At 42.5% G+C, this 25,332-nt stretch overlaps 1 protein-coding gene across 8 annotated transcripts in view; it reads left to right on the plus strand.

The window, feature by feature from the left end:
- The window catches only part of CLIP1 (CAP-Gly domain containing linker protein 1), a 4,646,656-nt gene that overhangs the window by 3,256,522 nt on the left and 1,364,802 nt on the right, over window positions 1-25,332 (plus strand). The gene's annotated exons all lie outside the window — the stretch shown is intronic.

Raw genomic sequence — 25,332 nt, forward strand, 5'->3', positions numbered from 1 at the left:
CTCGTGCAAGCCCTTGGATAGCTTCTTAAAGGTATATACATACACATTAATCTACATCCTCCTCCTTAAAAAGATTGCCTTTTGAGAAAAACAGTATTAGAGCCAGGCATACATTACTATATACATTGGAAACAAAACACAATGTTCCTGTCCAAGTTGCTTCATATCTGCTACAGGGTTTAGAGAGTCAACCATATCTCATGACATAACAGTTGGGACAAGATTTAGCAACAGGGACAGTCTGCGGTGCACATCTCATATCAGGAACTTCTGGATTTGTCATAGGAAAAAGAATGTCCTCTGGAACTTCCTCTGGATTTGGAACACCAGTGACTTACTCTGAGATAGACTCTCTCTCACAGGCTATGTGCTGCGGTATAGGCTCGGACACCAGTCTCAAATGTTTCTGATTCCTCCTAAAAGTTGCTCCTCCTCAGTCTGTAATGTATGATCTCGGCTCTGGACCAGTATTTTTCATGACACCGATCCGATCATAAACTCTGGATGTCTGCATCTATAACACTTCAACCACTCGTAATAGATTGAGTGGTTTACTGGTCTTATCTTAGTAGGACTTCTAGGATAGACGTTTCTTCAACAGATTGCCTTTCACTGGTCTGTTCTTGACGCATGGAACCAGCAGTTGACTACTGATTGGTAATGTGGTTCTGGTTTGAATCGACAGATGTTTGAACAGGTGAACCAAGATGTTTATCACGAGGAGCATTTCTGAGATGCAAGAGAGTCAAGAAAACATCACTGTTGTCTCATTTAGACTTCTCAAGTAACTGCTTTGCACTGTGCATTCTGCCAAACCATTTGACTATGGGTAATCTGGACTACTTGTGACATGAGTAGAGTCCCATTTTTCAGCAAATCTTTTGAACAGTTGGCTTGTAAACTGTGTGCTATTGTCAGAAATAACTTTGTGCTGACTTCCATGAACAGCAAAATGACACTTCATCTTAATAATGACAGTACTAGATGCTAGGTTAGGAAGCAAATCAATCTCTAACCAATTGGAGTAAGAGTCTACTAACACCAAATAATATTGCCATTCATCTCGAAGATATCAGTGGCTACTGTCGACCAAGGTAGTTCTAGAATCTGGTTAAGCTGAAGTGGTTCTTTCTGTTGATGAGGCTTAGTACTGTTAAATAGTGAACAAGATAAAAATGCTGTCTCAATGTCTTATGACATAAAACACCAAAATATTACTTCTCTCGCCCTTCTTTTGGTAGATTTGGTTCCTGGGTGACCACGATGCAAGATAGTAAAGTAACCAGGTTGCAAAGACTTTGGAACAATTACTTTCGGACCTTTTATAATGCTGCCTTTGTCAGACAAAAATCTCATCTCTGTATTTGAAATAAGGTTGCACTCCTTGAGGTAAACTAGATAGCGTTGATGGCCATCCTTGATAAAGTGGTTAAGCCTCTGTAAAACTTGGTCTGTGGCTGTGTGTTCTCTCAGCTCATCAAGATGTGTGGAAGAAAACTTTCTCACTTCCATAACTTCAAAATCATCAACGATTGAGAACCTTGATTGTCATTCTGTTCAGTGGTATTTCTGGGTGATCTGGATAATGTATCAGCAAGATAAAGAAGTTTGCCTTTCTTGTAGACAAGATTTAAATTGTACTTTTGCAGTGTCAGCATCATACATTGCAGTCTGGCTGGACGTGATTGCATTGGTTTTCTCAGGATTGTGACTAATGGTTGATGGTCTATTTCAGTCTGGATAGGTCTGCCATAAACTTAATCATGGAACTTCGAACATGCAAACGCAATTACCAAAAGCTCTTTTTCTGTCTGAGCATACTGCTGTTCAGTTTGGGTAAGAGTTCTCGATGTGTAGGCAACAGGTTGATCCTCTTGTAAAATGACTGCACCAACACCAAATTTCGATGCATCACAGGAAGGTGTAACTGGTTTGTGAACATTATAGTATCTGAGCATTGGTGGACTGGGACTTCTCTGTTTCAGGGCATCAAATGCTCTTTGGTGTTGCTCTAACCAAGACCAGGATACATTTTTACTTGTCAGCTTTCTGATTGGTGCTGATAGTTGGCTCAAGTCTAGAATGAAGTTGCCTAGGTAGTTGACTATGCCAAGAAAACGTCACAGGGCTTGAATATTGTCTGGAGCTGGAATCTCGAGAATGGCCGATTGCTTTTAAGGGTCTGGTTGTAGGCTTGTACTAGTGAATAAATGACCAACATGAGGTTGTAGGCCTGTACTAGTGAATAAATGACCAACATAAGGAGCTTCTTGTAGCCTGAATTTACATTTCTGTGCATAGAGCTTAAAATTCACTTGACCTGCCTTTTCTAGACGGTTTTTGTCATGTTCTGCTTCATCATGACCTCCTACCAGTATGTGGTTTACTGTAATAGAAAACACCAAAAAGCATGAATCCTTAATGCTCCACACTAGAACAGAACACTACGCTCGTAAAGTGCTCAAATTTTGAAATGCTTTAATCATCTTAAGTGTACAGAAATATAATCCACTTTTTGTCAAGCCAAATAGCTTAACTTCTTCAGAGACCATTCAGTAAAATGTTAGAACAAATGACAGATATATATACCATTACACCTATCACATGATCATCAAATTAAAATTTAAAGGAAGACACTATCTTTCCAACACATTAGACAAGACTCAAATTGGATGGTTTACTTCAAAAAACTATATATAAAAAAAAGAAATTAAAAAAAAAATGTATGCGGGGGGAAAAAAAAAAAAATATATATATATATATATATATATGGATCCATGCCAGTACATCGACAGTTCAAAACAACGAAAGTCACTACTTCGAAACGAAAGCATCGACCGTTGAAAACATCGACAATACAGTCACGTAAAGTAAAGTAAAGTCACAAAAACAAGTGCTAACATGGGTCCTGCAAGGGGGAAGTAAAGGATATGATATTGTGGAGTTTAGTATGGGTACAGTATCATATAATATCCTTTACTTCCCCCTTGCAGGACCCATGTTAGCACTTGTTTTTGTGACTTTACTTTACTTTACGTGACTGTATTGTCGATGTTTTCAACGGTCGATGCTTTTGTTTCGAAGTAGTGACTTTCGTTGTTTTGAACTGTCAATGTACTGACATGGATCCATATATATATATATATATATATATATATATATATAGCTATGAGGATGGAAAGGTAGATCAATAAACATACCTAATGAAGGGTTTCCAAGTAATAAATGTGTGTTATATTCATTTTTAAACATGTAAAGTATATCCATGGAAATGAAGAAAAAAGAATGAATAAACAAGTGAATAAACTGTGGAGAGTAATTTCAAACACAGTTTATACACTTGTGAAAAACAGTAGGAAATATTTACCAATCGACAATGCCTTAAAAAATATATATATATATTACAAGAGTATATGTATTAAGGTAGTAGTTGATGGTGGATATTTATAATTATAATTAATAACCACGCCACTGTTCACTCGTGGTTATGTAAAAAATATAAAAGTGTAAAAATGAGAATGTAAACATGAAAATCATGATAGATGTGAAAATACAAAAAGCTTACTTTCTACATATGGACACATGATATTGTATAACAAAATTTAATAATATGACCATATGTATAATATGGCTAAAATTAATAAAATTAAGAAATATGTATACAATGTATTGGAACTAGAATAAATATAAGTAAAGGTGTAAAAAGGTGTATGAAAATATGTATTATAAATATAAATTAGACAACAATTAAATGCATTGAGCCTTTAACACATTAAAACATTAAAACATTCTATTAATAAAATAATATTAATGGTCATAGCTATCTGATTAGGTTTTTTAATCTTAAAATGCACATTATAGAACTCATTTCGTTGATCCCTGGATATTGACATGCATTTACTCTTAGTTGCCAGAGAAGTTCATTTCTTTCCAACTTCAATGACTCGGGTCAGAAGTTGGAAAGAAATGAACTTCTCTGGCAACTAAGAGTAAATGCATGTCAATATCCAGGGATCAACGAAATGAGTTCTATAATGTGCATTTTAAGATTAATAAACCTAATCAGATAGCTATGACCATTAACATTATTTTATTAATATAATGGTTTAATGTTTTAATGTGTCAAAGGCTCAATGAATTTAATTGTGGTCTAATTTATATTTATATTTATAATGCATATTTTCATACACCTTTTTACACTTTTACTTATATTTATTCTAGTTTCAATACATTGTATACATATTTCTTAATTTTATTAATTTTAGCCATATTATACATATGGTCATATTATTAAATTTTGTTATACAATATCATGTATCCATATGTAGAATGTAAGCTTTTTGTATTTTCACATCTATCATGATTTTCATGTTTACATTCTCATTTTTACACTTTTATATTTTTTACATAACCACGAGTGAACAGTGGCGTGGTTATTAATTATAATTATAAATATCCACCATCAACTACTACCTTAATACATATACTCTTGTAATATATATATATATTTTAAGGCATTGTCGATTGGTAAATATTTCCTACTGTTTTTCACAAGTGTATAACTGTGTTTGAAATTACTCTCCACAGTTTATTCACTTGTTTATTCATTCTTTTTTCTTCATTTCCATGGATATACTTTACATGTTTAAAAATGAATATAACACACATTTATTACTTGGAAACCCTTCTTTAGGTATGTTTATTGATCTACCTTTCCATTCTCATAGCTATACATATATATATATATATATATATATATCTATTTTTTTTTTTCACATACATTTTTTTTTTATATATAGTTTTTTTGAAGTAAACCATCCAATTTGAGTCTTGTCTAATGTGTTGGAAAGATAGTGTCTTCCTTTAAATTTTAATTTGATGCTCATGTGATAGGTATAATGGTATATATATCCGTCATTTGTTCTAACATTTTACTGAATGGTCTCTGAAGAAGTTAAGCTATCTGGCTTGATGAAAAGTGGATTATATTTCTGTACACTTAAGTTGATCAAAGCATTTCAAAATTTGAGCACTTTACGAGCGTAGTGTTCTGTTCTAGTGTGGAGCATTAAGGATTCGTGTTTTTTGGCGTTTTTGGTTTATCCGTGCTTCATCTGTCTACTATAAATAATACAAGGATACCCAGAAAAATTTGCTCTATTTGCACGTTGAAAGACTTCAGTTGTAGAATTTATTCCAAATGGCATTCTCAAAAATCTGTACCTGCCGCACAGAGTACTGATTATAGTGAGCAATGAGGATTTTTTATCAAGCTAACTTTGCCAGAATGAACTTTTTGCATATAAGACAGAAAAAGTTGTGGCATTTGGCATCAAGGAAGCGACTTCTTCAACTGTGCACATTGGGTGATGGTGCCTTTTTAGTGCTTTGTTCAAACCTCATGGATCAATACATATTCTGATGTCATCTGTGCTTTCCTTATAAGCTACCACTATGGAAGATACCCATTCATAGGTTCATAGGTAGGTACTAGGCTTTCTGCCTGAAGGCATTTATAAGCCTAGCCAGAATGTGTTGGCTTTCACTGCCCCCCTTAGATTAGTTCCCTGTGCCTCTCTCCAGCAGAGCCATTGAAGTGATCCCCGTGGTAAACTTTCTGTTTACCATCCACTCTTCAAGGTTTTTCTTGAAGAGTGTTAGCGAGGAGCTCTGCCTGATGTAGATTGGAATCTTGTTCCAAAGCATGGGAAGTCTCTGGGACAGGAATCTGTCCCTCCAGCATGTCCAATTTATTGTTGTGGTGAGGTTTAGATCCCTAGAGGGTGTGGCTCGAGGGGATATGGTTTTCTTTAGGTGGAGCATGTCCATCAATTCTGGGTTGGATATGGCCTTGTATGTCAGGCAGAGATCACCTCTTAGTAGGTGGTATGCAACCGAGTAGCTGGAGTTTTTTCAGTCGAGTTGCATAGGGCATCCGTTTGAGGCCAGTGATCCTCTTGGTGAGGTACTTCTGTGGTCTTTCCAGCTGTTGCAGGTGTCATGTAAGGTACATCCCAAATGGGGCGTTGTACTCTGTGATGGGTCTGATGAGTGATGAGTAGAGGGGCACAATGACCTCTTTTGATCTGGATGCAAACCCTTTTGTGATTAAATGGGCCACATAGAAGGATTTTCTAACCACTTTGGCAATGTGATTATCAAAGGAGAGATTACAGTCTACTTGGGTCCCCAGATCCCTTATTACGTCTTCCGTATTTAGGGGACTACCACCTATGTGGTAGTTTGTGGGTACTTTGTTTTTTCCAATGGGGATGACTATGCACTATTTGGCATTTAGCTTGAGGCCATGGTTTTGACACCAGGTATCTGTCTCAGTGAGACCCTTTTGGAGGATGTCTGTGTCAGCCGGATAGTCAGTTACAGCCCCCAGTTTGCAGTTGTCTGTGAACTTGGTCAGTTATAGTCCTCCTGTGCTTGCCTGTACCTCTGAGAAGTATATGCCGAACAGGAGGGGTCCTAGGACTGAGCCCTGGGGAACGTCACTTGTAACCGGTTTAGAGTCAGACCTAGCTCCCACAACTCTTACCATGTGGGTTCTGAGTGTGAGCCAGTTGGCAACCCATCTCGTGATGTAGGGGTTTATGTTCAGGCTGGTGAGCTTGTCTATATTACCAGAATGGGGAATGGTGTCGAGGGCCTTTGTGAGGTCCAGGTAGGCTGTGTGGACCACCTTTCCCTTATCTATAGCCTTGGTAACTGTCTCAAAGAAGTCCACCAGGTTTAGGAGGCATGATCTGCCCTTAAAGCCGAACTGGGTAGAGTCCAGTGTTTGGAGGTTCCCAATGTCTCTGTTAATGAGATCCATGATGATGCGCTCCATAGCCTTGCAGACCAAGCTAGTCAGGCTTATAGGGCGATAGTTCCCGGGGTCTGTTGTGGCTCCACCTTTGTGGAGTGGAATAACTGTTGCTGTGCGCCACTCTATGGGTACGTAGCCTGTGGAGAGGCTGAGATTGAACAGTGTGTTTAGATGAGGGGTTAGTTCATCTTTGAGCTCGTGTAGGATGCAGCCTGGGACACCATCTGGTCCCGTTGATGCCTTGTTTTTGGCTTTGGAGAGTGCTGTTTTAACCTGTGATTTTAGGGGCACTACATTCTTCTGGTATGGTTATGGGCCCTTTTGGGGGTGAGAGGGGGTGAAGTTTGCACTGAACCTGTCTGCCAGGATGTTGGCGATATTGGTCGGTTCAGTGTATTTTGTGCCATTCTGCACTAACTCCGAGGAGATATGAGAATTGCCACTTAGATTCTTGACATAGCTAAAGAATGTCTTGTGGTTATCTTTGGAGTCCTAGGCAATTTTTTTTTCCAAGCTAGCCTTTGATGATTTTATGAGGGATTGTAGTTTCTTGCTAATACTGATCAGGGATGTCTTCCCTTCTTGGGATTTTACTCTTTTCTGTATTAGTTTCCTCCTTCCATTGTATAGCTTGTTTATGGCAAGGGTCCACCAGACTGGTTTCCTTTTCTTGGAGGAGTGAATCTTGGTTTTGCTTGGGATAGCATGATCCATGCATTCTTGTAGGTGCCCATAGAGTGCATTAGTAAAGGATTTTGCAGGTTGGGCAGCGTTATCCTTTAGCATGGGGGCTTTGAAACTTTCCACCTCGGTCTTAAGTAATGTCAAGTTTGCTTTTGAAATGTTTTTCATGGTGGTTTCCTTGACCGGGGGTGGGGGAGGAATGTGGATATCCAGAGTGATTAGTTTATGGTCAGATCTAACCAGCGAGGGGTTGACCTCCGGTGTGGAACAATGGTCGCCCATGTTGGTGATGACCAGGTCCAATATGTTGTCACCTCTGGTGGGGGTGTTGACCAGTTGATCCAGGGCGTTTGAGTTTATAAATTTTAGGAAATGTTGGGCAAGGGAGTTAGTACTTTAGCTCTCCCAGTTAATGATTGGGTAATTGAAATCACCCAATATCAGGGTGTTTGGTATGACCTTTATGTTTCCCATTGTTTCCAGAAACGCGGAATGGGGGTCCTGGGACATAATGGGTGATGTGTAGCAAGCTACAATTTGAATTGCAGTTTTGCCCGTTGTTAGTTGCACGTGGATGATCACTGAAGCATCGTGCTGTGCCACTAACCTGGAGGTGTGGGTATCCTTGATTAATATGGATATGCCCCCGTCTTTTGTACTTCGATCTGAGTTTTGTGGCCGAAATGTATATTATGAGTTGTAGCCTAGTAGTGCTGGGGTGCTCTCTGGTGCCTTAAACCAGGTTTCTGTTACTGCACATATATCTATTTTCTTCATACTAAGGAGTGCCTCAAGTGCATGCATTTTGAGGTTTAGCCTTCTGGCATTGAGTAGCATTACCCTCAGTTTTTTGTTACTTGGCGTTTCCACTGGGCAAATTACACCTTGTCACACCATTCTGTCTAACTCTGCTTTGACTGTCCTGCATGGCTATTGGAACTTTATGTGCTGGCCTGATAACTGGACTGACCTCTGGGTCTAACTCCATGGAGTTCACAGCTGGAAGGTTGCCTTGTTTGTCTTCAAAAAGATCAGCATATGTAGAAAAAGTGTGCTGGGAAAAATTAGAGTACTGGTCTGGGAAACTAACATGATGGACTTATTAAATGAAAGCAGTCCCATTTTCAAACAGTCTCTGAGCCCTAATAATGACTGAACGTGCCTCTTGACCACATAAGATAAGTCATAGCTTCTTCCACTCTGCTGGAAGTAACATGAAAGCACTACTGAGCCTTTGGTTTGAATTTCTTCACCTCCATAAGCAACATCTTTTGCACATCTGTCCAAATCAAGCCATTCACCTTTGCACGCTCTAGCAAATGTTTCTGATGACATAACATTGCACTTAGAACCTGTGTCAACTTTGAGCTCTGTGGGTTTGCCATTTATCCAAACAATACAAAATACTTCACTCCTTGCCCTTAAATCTACTGCATTAACCATTTCATGAAGCACTGACACACCAGCAACATAGAGTAGGGTTGCCAATGTCTAACTGGTCAACTTGTTTCTTAAAATGTTCTCTTTTAATAAAATAATGCAGGCCTTTTGATGTACAAAATCTTATGAAATTATTCCATTTATTACACTTGTGGCATTGTTGACAAAAAGCTAAACATTTCACCCTTTTAGGTTCATGACTTCCACCACAATTACGACAGTTGGCAGTGAAACTTGGTTGGGGCCCACGCTTTGAGTTTGCTGACTCACTGTTGTGCTTCACTGAGACTGTGCGAAGTCTGGAACTTGCCAGAAAGTTCTGAGGTTTACCAGTAGGTGCTGCAGGGGTTACAACTGCCATGTGCTTGGGCCTGTTTCTTTTAACCACGTGCTGCATACTATCAACATGTGCTTTATCACTGTGCCTTGTAAAACTGTTCTTGTTTATAAGCATATTTGTGTGCTTTTCTATGAGCTTGTATAGCTGACAAATCTCAGTGGCCTTATTCAAAGTTAAATCACTGTCATGAAGCAAAATGTTTCAAATAGCATCATCTTTTGTACCACACACACGTCTGTCTTTATCAACTCTTCCCTTAAGTCACCAAATCTGCATTTTTTAGCTTTATTTCTCAGGTCAGTTACATATGCTGCAAAAGTTTCTCCAGGCTTTTTGTCCCTTGTGTAAAATAAGTGCCTTTCCATTGTAACATTTGTCTTCGGGTTACACATTTCTCTAAATTTATGTTTTAAGCATTCTGGATCCTCCCTTGACTCAACATGTACAACAATATAGTGTTTTCCCCCCTCTCCAGTATAAATCGAAGGTGCATACACAAATGAATGATCTGATGTTGTTAATCTTCTTTCCATTCATCACTGATGGCTTTGGTTCTGTGCCCTCAGAATCGAGTTGGCCTAATACCAAGCTCGCTCCAGCCAAAAAACTCTTGAGCTAAACTTTTATCCATAGTGCCCTTCTCCCTGTTACCTCAGATCTCGTTTTCCGTGTACCCGTAAAGCCGCATCCAAGCCACGCTCTCAGCTAAGTGTAAACTTTTGATATTTTTTCTGGATATTGTGTCTATCTTTTATTCTTTCTTGGTATTTTTGATATTTCTCTAACTTCTCCTTCTCCTTCCTTTTTCACCTGTCTTTGATATCTATTTCGATATAAATATAGTGTAACTCTTTGTCTTAGTTTCCTGTCTGAATTGTGTGTATATTTGCTTATGATGTCTGATAAAAAAGGCACATCAGAGTTTAAGCATTGTGCTTCTTGTAAGGGAAAACTGCCTAACAGTGATTCCCATGATGACTGTGTTTATTGTCTGGGGGTGCAACCCCCTTGTGTGATTTGCCAAAGTTTTATCAGTGAACGAGCACAAAAACAAACTGATTCTGAAGGACCTCCTTAAGTTGCCCTGTTAAGAGACCCTTTCTGCGACTGAGGTCTCATCCCCTCTAACTAAAGAAAAGAAAAGGTCTCACTCTGTTCCCTCTTGTATGTAAAGTCTAAAGTGCCAAAATTGTCTTTGGAGCGTAAGTCCATCTTATCGCCACCTACCTCTTCTGTTTCAACTATGACTGTTCTTATATCGGCACCCACTTGGGCTCTGATACTGTCTGCAGCACCAACTACTGATTTTCCAAAGGTTACTACAACTTCAGTACCGAGTGTCGCTTTGGCAAAGTGCACGCGATACCTACGTCTGCGATTCCATTTACTACTGAACCTTCTGTGTTGGCTCTGATTGCCCTTCCAGCACCGAGTCCTTTCACTGTTCCGATAACGACAATTTTGTTGCCACTTCTTCCTGTCTCCAAACTGGAGACGTCGGTGCCGATAGATTCCACACCATGGACCCGATACTGTACATCAACAGATCCATTTCCAGAGCAAGTGTATAGTCCGTTCCTAGAATGACCTGACTCGCCATCGGGAGTATCCACTAGATCCACCAGGAGCCTTTCCGAGTTTGACGTGGTACGTCTTGTGTATCAGCTGTTGACAGCCAGGGGAATACCCACTCTGTCTAGGACCCATCCACCTGCAGAACCTGGGTTGGTTTCTCCACAGACTCCATTATACTCTCCTCCTTTAACCATACCAGTTCCAAAGTTTTCATCTCTGTCATTTTTGAAACTGAGCTCACTGGGGCTCCAGGACTGTCCCTTTGGCCTTTGGTCCTTTCTGAACTGAGCCTTCCTCAACTCTGTGATTTGAGCTATGGGCTCTTTGGCTCAGGGCACGGTTCCAAGTGTGTGTACATTTCTGTCCACTGTTACGGGAGCTCTGTCTGCACCAATCCTGGTTGAGGCTTCACCCTCAGGAACGGGTTCGACGGAGCGGGGTGTGACCCCCAGTACCGAGGTTGTCCTTCTCCATTCTGGGCTCCCATCCCTCTTTGGGTGGACCTGCTTTATGAGCTGTGGAGAGGGCACATGCCTCTGGAAGCATTCCACTGACGTCAAAACCCCAGACCTCCTTTTCTCCTGAGCTACAGCTGATACAAGCCAGCACCCCGGGACACCGGGCAGGAAAGTCACAGGAGACCCCGTTACAGGGCACCCCCTCTTCTGAGTCCTCCTCGAGGCCCCCGCTGAGGAGCACCCATGGAAGAGATCATACAAGAGGAAGCACGTAGACTCCCCTGAATAGTCTCTGACAGAGGATACGGATTTTGATGATGCTGAAGGGTCCTCCCGGTCACCCCCCTGATGATGTCTCCTTTGGGGACATCCTTGAAATGTTGAAACAGAGAGGTGATTGGAAGCCCACTAACCCTTCTTCTGAGGGGTCCATGTTTCTGCAGGCCTTCTGTGCCCAGCCCTCTACCTCTTGGGTGACCCTGCCTGCAGATGAGCTGGTACAACTCGTGGTGCAGCACGTCTGGAAGAACCTTGATTCTATTGAGTCGATCCCTCAGAGACCTGACAAGACACTATCCCCCCCCCCCGAGGAAAACCCACATTGGTCGAGAGGTTTACCAGTTGATGCTGTGGTGGTGGCGACAGCGGCCACAAAAAGGATCTTGCCAAAGAGACTTATACTGTTCATCTGCCCAATAGAGAGTGCCGGGCTGTGGACAGATTAAGGAAGTGAGTTTTTGCTTCAGTGACTTTTGCCATTTGGTTTACTTGGCACATTTTACGAGGCTCCAAAGAGACTTGGTTTCCGAACTCTCTGGAATGCTCACCAGGACAGCTGTCTGACAAGGTAAGAGACAAAGTTGCCTTGCAACTCGCAACCCTGGAATCGATCTCCAATTCATCCATGAGGTTGCTCTCACATGCAACTGAAGGGGTGGCTAGAGCGGCGGGTTCAGGCATAGTTATGAGACGCCATGTCTGAGTGCGCCTCTGTGACTTCACAGACCCTTTCAAGTCTTCCTTCCTGAACGTTCCAATCGAAGTATCTTCCCTTTTTGGCCCCAAGGTGAAAGACACCCTGGCCAGGTGTGAGCAGGACAGTAAGACCCTGTTTGCCATAGGTCTATGTTTTTACAATCCTCAGCTCTTCTTTTCCAGGAACCTGAGGAGTGGAAAAATGTGGCACCAAAAAATCTCAGGGTCCTTTCCATGCCACACATGGCGATGATACCGCCGGGGCAGAGGGGGTAACAATTCTGAAAGATGGCCCTACTGAGACAGAGGGGATCTGTGTAATCAGGGACCCAGGGATTCTTTCTCTGGGCAGCCTTACCAGCGCTCCTGAAGAGCAGCCCGATTGCTTTCCTTTGTAAGCAGTTGGGGATGTTTCTCTCTGCACCATGCTGCCTGGCATGCAATAACTTCTGACTGTTGGGTGCAGAAAATTATAACCAGAGGCTACACCATTCTCCTCATCACTTACCCAAAACTTCCGACAAAACTTCCCTATGTTCCACCCAGTCAAAGGATAGAAGCAGGCAGCTGCAGAAATAAAAAAGCTCTGTCAAAAAAAGAGTCATCCAAATAGTCCCAACAGACCAATGCGGATCCGGATTCTACTCAAGATTCTTTTTAGTGCCAAAAAAACAGGGGACTGGAGGCTAATTCTGTATCTCAGCAATTTGAACAAGTCCGTTGCCCAAACAAAATTCCAGATGGTCACGGTTCAGTCCATTCTCCCTTTTCTAAGAGAAGGTGATTGGATGTGCTCGATAGATCTCCGGGATGTGTATTACCACATCAAAATAGACAAACACTCCAGGAGTCTACTTCGCTTCTGGCTAGGAGCCAATCACTACCAATTTTGTATCCTGCTGTTTGGACTCTCTACAGCCCCCAGAGGATTCACAAAGTGCATGTCAGTGGTCACAGCTCACTTGAGGCTGCAAGGATTCCGTGCGTTTCCGTATTTGGACGATTGGCTCCTTACCGCCCCCACCAAGCATCTTCTGGTAGCTGGTAGCAGCCCTGCAGTACACTCTTTCCCTGGTGAGACTTTTAGGAATAACGATAAACTTGGAGAAATCCAACCTTGCTCTGACTTGGTCCATAAAGTTCAGTGGAGCAGCCTTTGACACCTGTTCTTGTCTGGTGTCTCTCCCATTTCACAGACTTCAGAGATTGAGGCTCAAGCTCTGAGTGATACTCTGTCAAAACAAAGCCTCGGCAAGGGAGGTTCTTCAGGTTTTAGTATCCATGGCAGCTGCCATACTGATAGTGCCTCTTGTGAAACTACATATGCGAATACTTCAATGTCTTCTGCTATCTCAGTGGTTTCCAAATCACCACCCTCTATGTTTTCAGATTCAGATAACCAGTTGTTGCAAACAGGACCTTCTTTGGTGGATGAGGCCAGAGACAGAACTTTGGAGCCACCCATTCCATCCTCCCCAACCCAAGGCCGTTGTGATGACTGATGCTTCCCTGATAGTGTGGAGGGACAATTTTCAGGGAAAGACAGTCCAACGCACATAGTCCACTCTGGAGGCCAACCTGCATATCAACATTCTAGAACTGAGAGCAGTGCTGTTAGCATTGCAAGCATTCCAATCCGGTCTTCCTTCTGGAACAATTGCAATTAAATCAGACAACATGTCAGTAGTCTGGTATATCATCAAGCAAGGAGAAACCAAGTCCTATCCCCTATGTCGAGAAGCCATGAGAATTTGGCAGTGGGCGATAGCTTCCAACTGCTTTCTGAAAGCAGTGCATATCCCAGGGAATTTCAGCATGATTGCAGACAAGTTGAGCAGAAGTATTCTCCTGCCTCACGAGTGGTCCCTCAATCCCAACGTAGCGGCAAAAATTTTCAACTGTTCGGGCCAACCTTGCTGCGACCTTTTTGCCTCCCTGTCAAACAACAAATGCAGCAGCTATTTTGCCCTATTTACCCCATAGGGGGATTCCCTGAAGGATGCTCAGATTCACAATTGGCTCACGAGACTGCTATATGCCTATCACCCCATCCCTCTGACTCCCCAGTTCGTAAAGAAAGCTATTCGGTCAAAATGCAAAGTGAACCTCATAGCCCCCCTTTTAGCCTCGACAAGTTTGGTTCCCCTTCCTTCTGCCTCATCTAGTATGTCGACCATGGATATTGAACCCTTTTCCAGACCTGAACTCTCATCCCCAATGGTTGAGTCACCCAAACCTATCCAGTCTCAAGATGACAGCTTGGATGTCCTTCAAGAATGCAACTGCAGTCATAACATATGGGTTGTCCTGCCTCAGGCAGCCCTCGGTTGGCCGGATTCCAAAGTCTGGGTCCGACGTCGGCTGATGTCGCATTTCTCTCCGACGTCAGAGCGGCTGGAGTACATAAGCATCAGCCGACGCCATTTTCTTCAGTCTTTCTTGCCGCGCGGTGCCCGAAGCAGAAGCGGTTCGCAAGTGCCGATCGGTCAGCTCCTGTATTCTTCGATTCCGAAGTCATCAAAAAAGCTAAGTACCCCATTGGGGACCTTTTCTTGCCTCAGCTGATGTCAGAAATTACTGAAAAAGTTAACAATTGTCTTTCTTGTGGTAAACAAATACCTCATAAGGATTTCCACTCTTACTGTCTTCCTTGCCTTGGCCCAGACCACAACGTCTCGGCCTGTGTAGCCTGTGCTCACCTCAACAAGCGCAATCTCAGGCGCCGGGCGGAGTTCGCTGAAGATTTTTTCGGCGAAAAATTTGCCTATATAATGCCGTCGGAACTTCCGACATCGCAAACTCCCAAGAAACGAAAAGACCGGGACCGACATCCTCGGCCTGCGTCTACCACCGACTCCATGCCAAAACCTACCCCGCTCCGAACCAAAGACACCGCATTACCGACGACTCCGATTCCGGATATCACTCCGACACCAGTTATTGTTTTTCCTCCGGATACCGAAACCGAGGAAATGCCCGAGACCATTGCTGTAGATAAGGTCACTCCTGCACGTGGAGCTGCCAGGCCTCCTATGGCCATGTCTATTAAGGCCTACACTAGGGCTAAGGCAGCCAGCAAGACCAAGCATCTTACTACTAAAGCCTTACCTCAGCCTACTCCAGAGACACAAATTATGACTATGGCTACTGACCTAATTTCTATGATTAGAGGTTCACAGGCCCATCCTGAGAGAGGATCCCAGCCTCCTTCTGATAAAAGGCCCCGGGTTGAACCCTCTGACCCTATTCCTTCAGATGAAGATTCTGAGGACTCTGTCCACTCTGATGGCCAGGAAGAGCTCTTCCAGACCTATGAGGACTCGGATGCAGAGGATTCCATTCCCTCGGCCTCCCCTCCTGAGGATATTTCTTTTGGGGAAGTTCTGCATACCATGAGGGAACATTTCAAGTGGCAAAGACGGGAATATTCTGATTCCAGAAAGCGCCTTCGAACTTTCCTTAAAAAGCCCCAGCACAGGCCCTTAGCTATTCCTCCTGTGCTTGATGTTTTGGATGATTTATATTCTGATTCTAGTGTTACTCCTGATTCTCTTCCTCCTGCTCCAGCTAAGCCGGACAGGTATTACAGGGTCCCAGAAACACATTCCCATTTATTCAGGGCCCATACTGCTGATTTGGAAACTATTTCTCAGGGACCTAAAGGTGTTTCAGCTTCCACCTCTAAAAATCCTTTGCCCTCCAACAGGGAAGCTAGGTCATTAGAGAGATGGGGTAAAAAGGTTTACACTTCCACTACTTTATCTATGAGAGCTTTGAATTGCCTTTTTCATATGTTACAATATCAGGATTTCCTGTTAGAAGATTTACAGAAAACATTGGCTTCTCCTGATCCTTTAGACAGGAAGTCTTTGCAGGAAGCTGTACATAACTCTCAGCAAGTAAGCAATCACTTCCTGCAGTGTGGATATGATGCACTGGAAGCTTCATGTAGGACAGCTATGACAGGGGCAGTCATTCGTAGACATGCATAGTTAAAAGATCAACCTCTACCAGATCATGTAAAGGCAAAACTTCTGGATGCACCTTTGGAAAAGAACAAGCTTTTTGGTGCTAATGCTAAGAATGTGTTAAAGTCCATCGAGAAAAAGCAAAATCAGTTCAGACGGTGAAAGATTTCCTCCAGGTCCAAACCCCCAGATTCAGCAGGAATTGGCCTTCAAAAAACTGGTCCTTTCCTAATCCTGAAAATTTTCAAAGGGGTAAAAACAGACGTGGCCGAGGAAGAGGACAATACAGAGGTCCTTACAGGGGACGACAATGGCAGCCAGCAAACCAAAGAAGTGACACAGGGGTTTCAACTGCCCCACAGCCACAGTCTCAATGACTTTCCTCTTCTTCCGCCTACCAGGGAACAAATAGAAGCTCCCTTGGGCGGGAAATTATCTCTGTTTGCAGACAATTGGCACAGATTGACAAAGGACAAATGGATTTTGGACATTATAGACCGAGGTTACAGGTTCCATTTTCATACCTTACCAAGAAAAAAGGCATGCCAAACCTACCACAAAACCAGAGGGCAGAGGCTATCAAGCAAATCTCTCTGCTGACTCGGATAAAAGCAATAGAAAGAGTTCCACAACAAGAACAAGGCCAGGGGTTTTACTCAAGACTGTTCCTTGTTCCAAGAAAAGAATCTCAATGGAGACCAATACTGGATTTGTCCGCATTAAACACCTTTCTCATAGTACCAAAGTTCAAAATGCTGACTCTACAGCAACTCCTTCCCATGCTGGGCAAGGGGTCTTGGCTGATTACTCTGGACCTCAAGGAGGCATACCTGCATGTCCCTATCAGACACAGCTGCAGAAGATACCTCAGATTTCTTGCAGGGCCAGAGCATTATCAATTCTCAGCATTGCCATTTGGCTTATCTACTGCGCCCAGAGTATTCACAAAATGCCTGGCTTCAGTAATTGCTCATTGCAGGCTCCAGGGGATCCAAATTTACCCGTACCTGGACGACTGCCTCATACAAGCGGACGACAAATTGATGTTGACAAAAAACTTGGACTATGTCATTCGATTACTTCAGGCTCTGGGATACACAGTCAACTTCCAAAAGTCAAGACTTCAGCCATCCCAGCAAATAATCTTCTTAGGAGCCAAATTAGACACAGCCTCTCAAATGGCTTACCTAACAGAAGACAAGCAAGAAAAGTTAACTCATTATTTCAAAGATTTGGCAAAACTTACCCAGATGACTGCAAGGAGATTCCTACAGGCCCTGGGTTACATGGCATCCTGCATTCTCCTGGTTCATTTAGCAAGACTACACATGAGAAAGCTTCAATGGTACCTAAAAAGCCTATGGTCTCAGCACAGCAACAACTTAGAGACAACCATACCGCTCATTCCATGCCTACAAAAGGAATTCCTATGGTGGGCCTCGGTAAGCCAGGCAAACACAGGTATGTCATTCAAAAAAACACAGATAACACAGACCATGACCACAGACGCCTCAGACCTTGGATGGGGGGCGCACATGGAAGGCAGGTGTATACAAGGACAATGGTCTCCAAAGGAAACACATCTGCATATAAACCAAAAGGAAATGCTGGCAGTAATGCATGCCATCGAGGCCTTTCAACACCAACTTCAGCAAGGCCATTTACTGATACGGACAGACAACACCACTGTGATGTGGCATATAAACAAGCAAGGGGGCACCCATTCTTACCCCCTTTGCAGACTGACAATGCATCTTTGGGAAAAATCACTTTGCCTAAACATCCAGTTACAATCCCAGTTTGTTCCAGGCAAAGAGAATGTGCTGGCGGACAGCCTAAGCAGGAATTTCACAGATCCACACGAGTGGAGGTTACATCCGAAGATCTTCATACAGCTCACTTCGACATGGGGCAGGCCCGAAGTAGACCTATTTGCCTCCCACCTCAACCATCATCTACAAAAATTCTGCTCAAGGACATACCATCCACAAGCTTGGAAAATAGATGCTCTCTCATTCAACTGGAACTTCCTAAAAATCTATGCATTCCCACCTCTGCCACTGATGACCTCAGTATTACTAAAGATCAAAGCAGAGAGACCCAAAGGGATCCTAATAGCTCCGGACTGGCCAAGACAACACTGGTATCCACTACTACGGAGCATATGTCACACCAAGAAGTGGGCCCTTCCCCAATGGCCTCTACTTTTGACTCAACACAACTTCAAGACAGTGCCTCCAAACCTTCAGACACTGCAGCTAACAGCCTGGGAGATCCCATGAATAACCTCAACCTATCTCTCTCCAAGGAAGTTCAGCGGATACTAACAGAGGCTCGAAGACCATCCACCAAAAAGGTTTACTTAGCAAAATGGAAGAGATTCAGCATTTGGAATACCAGCAAGGGGCATGATGCATCATTATTGAACATCCCACTCATCCTGGAATATTTGGCAGATATGCTACAGAATGGACTCTCATATTCTTCCATAAAGATACATGCATCAGCTATTTCAGCTAGATATAACACTGATCCGCCTGTGTTTTCACATCCTTTGCTAAGGCAATTCCTCAGGGGAATCAAGAATATTAAACCACCAAGAAAGGCTCCAGTGCCAGCCTGGGACCTCAATTTTGTCCTAGAAAAACTGACTCTACCTCCATTTGAGCCAGCAGCTTCAGTTGACTTGCAATTTCTCTCATGGAAGACAGCTTTCCTGTTGGCAATTACCTCAGCAAGAAGGGTTTCGGAACTACAGGTCCTAATGGCAATACCACCGTTCATAATTTTCCACAGAGACAGGGTTTCATTAAGGACCAACCCTACTTTTATGCCAAAGGTGGTATCTAGGGTTTCTTTAAATCAAGCTATTCATCTGCCTGCTTTCTTCCCCAATCCTGAGAATAAGGGGGAAAAGACTGTTACATACCTTGGACATTCACAGACAACTTCGATACTACCTGGATAGAACCAAGACCAGTAGGAAGTCTGAACAACTTTTTGTAGCTTACGCCCCCGCAGTCCAAGGAAAAGCAATTTCAAAACAGACTATTTCAAAATGGATTGGACATTGCATCAGATTCTGTTATTCCTTTCATGGAAAGACTGTTCCAGCGAATGTCAGACCACATTCCACCAGAGCTACAGCCACCTCTACAGCATTCTTAAGAGGGGGTGCCTACTAAGGACATTCTAGAAGCTGCTACATGGAGCTCCGTGCATACATTCTCCAAACACTACAATCTCCCTCTATACTCCAGATCCAGAGCAGGCTTTGCTTCGGCAGTCCTGCAGGGTTTGATTGCCACACCATCTTTTTCCTAGACCATTCCTCCTCCCCCAGCTAAGCTATGGTATTCTACCCATATGTTATGACTGCAGTTGCATTCTTGAAGGACATAGTACAGTTTTGTACCTACCATAAATGTAGATGTCCGATAGATATGCAACTGCAGTCGGATTTTCCCTCCCTCCATACCCCTCTATGTCTAGGGTCCACTCCTATCCCTGTTTCTCTTAGCTGGGGATATCTGTTATGGTGTATCTGTTTATTGCTCATTTATTTGTCTGGAATGCTGTTTTTGACTTCCAATTTGATTATAGCCTTCCTTGGAGGTCACCTGGCATCTGGGGCAAGAAACACTGAAGAAAATGGCGTCGGCTGATGCTTATGTACTCCAGCCGCTCTGACGGAGAGAAATGCGATATCAGCCGATGTCGGACCCAGACTTTGGAATCCGGCCGACCGAGGGCTGCCTGAGGCAGGACAACCCATATGTTATGACTGCAGTTGCATATCTGTTGGACATCTACATTTATGGTAGGTACAAAACTGTACTTTTCTCCACTTCCATTAGTTGCCAGACAGGATAACCCTCCCTCACCTGTACGTGACATTATCCTGGCCTCACACAAACCATCCAGCAGAAGACTATATCTAGACAAATGGAAGAGATTCTCTATTTGGTGTAAGAAAAGAAGGTCAGACCCGTACTCTGCTCTAGTTACAGCGGTCTTACAGTATTTTTCAAAATTTTTCAAGGATGGAGCTGCAGCTACTCTACCATACGAGTACATCTAGCGGCTATTTCAAACTTTCATGATGGGCTGGATAATTCTCCCCTCATCTCTCATCAGTTATGCAAAACCTTTCTTAAAGGGATCTCTCACATTAGGGCTCCAGTCAGGCAACCTATAGAGCCATGGAACCTCACGTTAGTCCTTCAGTCTTTAACTCAACCTCCTTTTGAACATGCAACAGATTTTTATCTTGGAAGTCCCTTTTCCAGGTAGCCATCACATCAGCCAGATGAATTTCAGTGCTTCAGGCGTTATGCAGTAAAAGGCCGTATTTAATCTTCCACAAGGACAGAGCATCACTCTGGACAAACCCAGCCTTTCTCCCCAAAGTTATTTCAGATTTTTCCATCAATCAGGCCATTGACTTGCCAGTATTTTTCCCAAATTTTACTAATAAAAGGGAATACTGTCTACACTCTTTGGATGTACATAGACAACTGAGGTTTTTAGACAGAACCAAAGCAATACATAAAACTGACCAATTTTTCATTTCCTTCTCTCGACCTAGAATGGGAAATTCTGTCTCCAAGGTAACTTTATCTAAATGGCTAAGGGACTGCATCCACTACATCTGTTCACTTGCGAAAAAACCTATACCACAGAATGTTAAAGCCCACTCTACCAGATCTATGGCAAGTTCTGTAGCCTTCCATTCGAGAGCCTCTATGGATGATGTTTGTGCAGCAGCCAGATGGGCTAACCCCCACACTTTTATTAATCATTACAAATCGGATGTGGTCTCCAGAGGGAGAGCTGCCTATAGCTCAATGGAGCTCAGGAATATTCTTCCTTAAGGGGCGCCCAAGGAACAGAAGGTACCTGGGGATTCTGTCCCATCAGTGATGAATGGAAAGAAGATAAACAACATCAAATAAAGAAGTTATGTCTTACCATAATGTTCCATCTGTGTTGTTTATCTTCTTTCATTCATCACCTCCCACCCTCCTTCCCCTTCCAAAGGCTCCTGAGGGATACTTTGGGTCCAAGTGGTGAGTTAGGGCATTTGCGCAGAAGTGCCCTCTGCTTTATCTGAGGTAACAGGGAGAAGGACACTATGGGTAAAAGCTTAGCTCGTGAGTTTTTTGTCTGGCACGAGCTTGGTATTAGGCCTACTTGGTTCCGAGGGCTCGGAACTGAACCCATCAGTAATGAATGAAAGGAGATCAACGACACAGAGCATTATGGAAGACATGTAACTTATTTTTCCATTTCTATAGCTTCTGACCCAGCTAAATTAAACAGAATAAATGTCTTTGTACTGTCATATTTATCAGAAATTGCAGCCTGCATGAAAGTGTCATACTCTTGCTCAAACACTCTCGAGTTCTCAGCAATATCACTGTCAAACACAAGTGCACTGGATTTTCAAAATCGGTCTGCCATGCCCACAAAGTGTGCACTAATAGACTGAAGATATGGCCGTTGTAATTATGTATGAACAAACTGTTCTGTGAGCTTGTAACAACATTCAAATGCATAATAAACTCTTTGAAATCCTTTACTTAGCGAAATATGCTCTGTAATGTCTGTAGTTTGTGAAGTGTGCCTTGTAATGGCTGTACTTTGCTAAATAACTTTACTGCTGTAACACTGCACAAAGTTGCTAACCCTTTATACACTTCTGATAACTCTGATATCTTTGCTTAATATGAAAAATATGTATGGCTCGCGGAAATGTAGTTGTTTCCCCTTATTTTATTCATTTTATGCAATTTGGACTTTATTTCAAACATTTTCTGCAGTAATTTACATTTTTTTATCAATATCGTACATATTAGTTTATGTGAATGTTATTTAGAGGATTCTGTATACCTCGTTTCATATTATGCGAAAAAGAAATAGTGCTGAGCAAGTTTAATACCTGAAATTCATTTCTGACTTGTTTTACGAAGTATGCACATTTTTGGGATGGTCTACTGCTTTATATTCAACCAGCATCTGGATAAGTGCCTTAAATCATTTTCGCCAAGCCATTTTAAACTTTATGCCACTTTGGTATGCCGGTTCTGACTTCAGGCCCTTTTAGTTGTGCCACTTCTGGTACCACATCCTTTAGACATGCCGCTTCTGACACCATGTTGCTTAGTCATCTCTAATACATATAACAGAAAGGCTTGGGGTTTTGTTCAGATGCTTTAATACATACAAACACATCAGGATGGATAGCAGCATCATTAAATATGAATGAACTAGTTAAACAGAACTTACATACATACATGCTTACATCTCAGCAGCTAACTACAAAATGGCAGTCAGACTCTCATTTGCTCATTATTTATACTCTAGTGCAAGTCCTTTGGTAGCTTCTTAAAGGTATATGCACATATATTGAGCTACACTAACTATACCAGTATTGCCAAGCTATCAAAATGCTTAATTGGTATGAATTTTCCCAATACCTTAGTTACACCCATCGAACTATGGCTCACAAGCTAGAATATAACCCAGAGAAATGCCCTGCTCTACTGTCAAACCTTCAACCCTATACCCCCTCTAGAAGTCTACGGTCCACAAGTAAACAACTTATGAGCATATCAAAACCAATTGGAAGAGCAGGGCAAAGCCTGTACTCCTGTTCTATAGCTAAATTATGGAATGCTGTACCAACATATATTACATTGTTAGATTCCCTTAATGCTTTTAAATCCTCACTAAAAAGCTACTATCTTAACAACCCCACATGTCCTTGCTTCCTTAATACCAGACCCCGATAATCCTCTCCTTCTTACTCCTATATCCAAAGCTATAACCAATCACTAACAACCAATTCCCCTACTATTTTTCCTTAACTCTTTCCCTGGTGGGGATATATATATATATATATATATATATATATATATATATATATATATATATATATAGTGTGTGAGTGGGTACTAGTGTGTATCTCAGTTGGGTTATCTGCTTGCAGTAGCCCTCAGTCAGCCTGATTAACAAAGTCTTGGGTCCTGCGTTGGTTGCTGTCCCTTCTTCCACGACGTGAGGTCGTCAGGGGTATAAAACATGCAGTCGACGCCATTACATCAGTCTTTCTTTCCGTGCAGTGCCCGAAGCAGAAGCAGTTCGCAAGTGCCGGCCGGCTGACTCCTGAAATTTTCGTTTTCGAGTTTCAGAACCGAAGTCTTATACTAAAGCTAAGTACCTCGTTGGGGGAACTTTTTCTTGCTCCTTACCTTTGTCAGTAAAAGTTAATAATTGCATTACTTGTGGAAAGCATATACCTCACAAAGATTTTTATTTGTACTGTATTCCTTGCCTAGGCCCTTATCACGACGTACGTTGCTGTCGATTTTGTGCCTTATTTAATCAGCGCACTATCCGTCATCTGTATATCGTCGCCTCTAAATATTTCGGTTCTCGGTTTAATTATCCAGAAATGTCTTCGGTTAGCCATCCAACTACCAGGATTCCAAAAAAACACAAAGATAAAGACAGAGACAGGCCGCCTAGGTCCAAAGCTGCCGACGACGCTTCTCCTAAGCCAGTCGCCAGTTCGTCGGTACTCAGTGAGGCGCTTTCGCAGCCCCTCATACCCACTACTTCTGATTCACAGGCCTCTATTGAGTCCCATTCGGAGTCCGGTATGCCGCGAGATGCTTCAACTGTGGAACCTCCGGATGTCTGTACTTTGGATGGGTTTGGAGGCGCTGTGCAGGCAACGGCTTCTGAGGATGTATTCAGGCCTACGGACTTGCATATTAAACTGACGCCTCCTTCTTCATTTAGGCCTAAATCTCAAACCATGCCTAAGAAACCGACGCCCAGGCCGCATGCTCAGGCCTCTGTGCCTAAAAAAAATGGTAAGAATGGCTGAAGATTTTATAACTCTAATCAGGGGAACCCAAACTCCCCCTTCTAAGAGACCTAGGACTTAAGTTGTTTATGAATCTTCTGACCAGGATTCTAATTTCTCTGATTCTTCTGATGATCTGGATTTACCCTTATCTACTTATGAGGATTCTGATGCAGACGACTCTATTCCCTCTGCTTCCCCTCCAGAGGATTTTTCTTTTGGTGAAACTTTGCATACTCTAAGGGAGCATTTCCACTGGGAAAGCCAGGATTTCTCTAATTCAAAAAAGAGACGTAGGGATTTCTTACTCCTGTCTCAGCATAGGCCTTTAGCTATACTTCCTGTACTAGACATTGTTGATGATGCCTTTTCAGAATCTAGCTTGGCCCCTGATTCTTTGCCTCCTGCTCCTAGAAAAACCTGACAGATATTACAGGGTTCCTAATTCACACAAGTTCCTTTTTAAAAATCCTATTGCGGATCCAGAGACTATCTCACAGGGACCCAAGGGCATTAAGGCTTCTACTGCTAAAAATCCTACCCCTTCTGATAGAAATTCCAGGGTGCTGGATAGATGGGGTAAGAAGGTTTACACTTCTGCAACCTTCGCCATTAGGGCTTTTAAACTGCCAGTTTCATATGTTAAATTATCAATAACATATTTTTGGATTGCTTAAACAGAAAATGATATTGATTCCTGACTGTGCTGAAAATAAAGAATTACAGGATTTAATGCATTCTACTGAACAGGTTGGAAAACATACTTTGCAATGTGGATTTGATTCATTAGAGGCCTCTTGCAGTGCTGCGGTTACTGGGTCTGTGCTCAGAAGGCATGCTTGGCTTAAGGATCAGTCTTTGCCTGATCGTGTTAAAGCTAAACTGTTGGATTCTCCCTTAAATCAGGACCGCCTGTTTGGCAACAAAGCTGAGGAAATTCTTAAAAAAGATGGAAGATAAAGCTAAATCTATGCAAACTGTTAAAGATTTCTTACAAGTTCAGCCTCTTAGATTTAGTAGGCATTGGCCCTCTAAGAATTGGTCCTTTCCAACTCCTTCCAGGTCTTCTCAATCCAAACCCAGACACAGCAGAAACCCCAGGTTTCAGTCCCAGGGGACACAGAAGACTAAGCAGTGGGAGGTTTCCATATCCAAATCTGGGAGTAGCAAGACTCCCCTCTATGAAAAACTGTCTCAAT

The sequence above is a fragment of the Protopterus annectens genome, chromosome 4.part0 (genome assembly GCF_019279795.1).
Source record: "Protopterus annectens isolate FY-2018-M chromosome 4.part0, PAN1.0, whole genome shotgun sequence".
Classification (NCBI taxonomy): Eukaryota; Metazoa; Chordata; order Ceratodontiformes; family Protopteridae; genus Protopterus; species Protopterus annectens.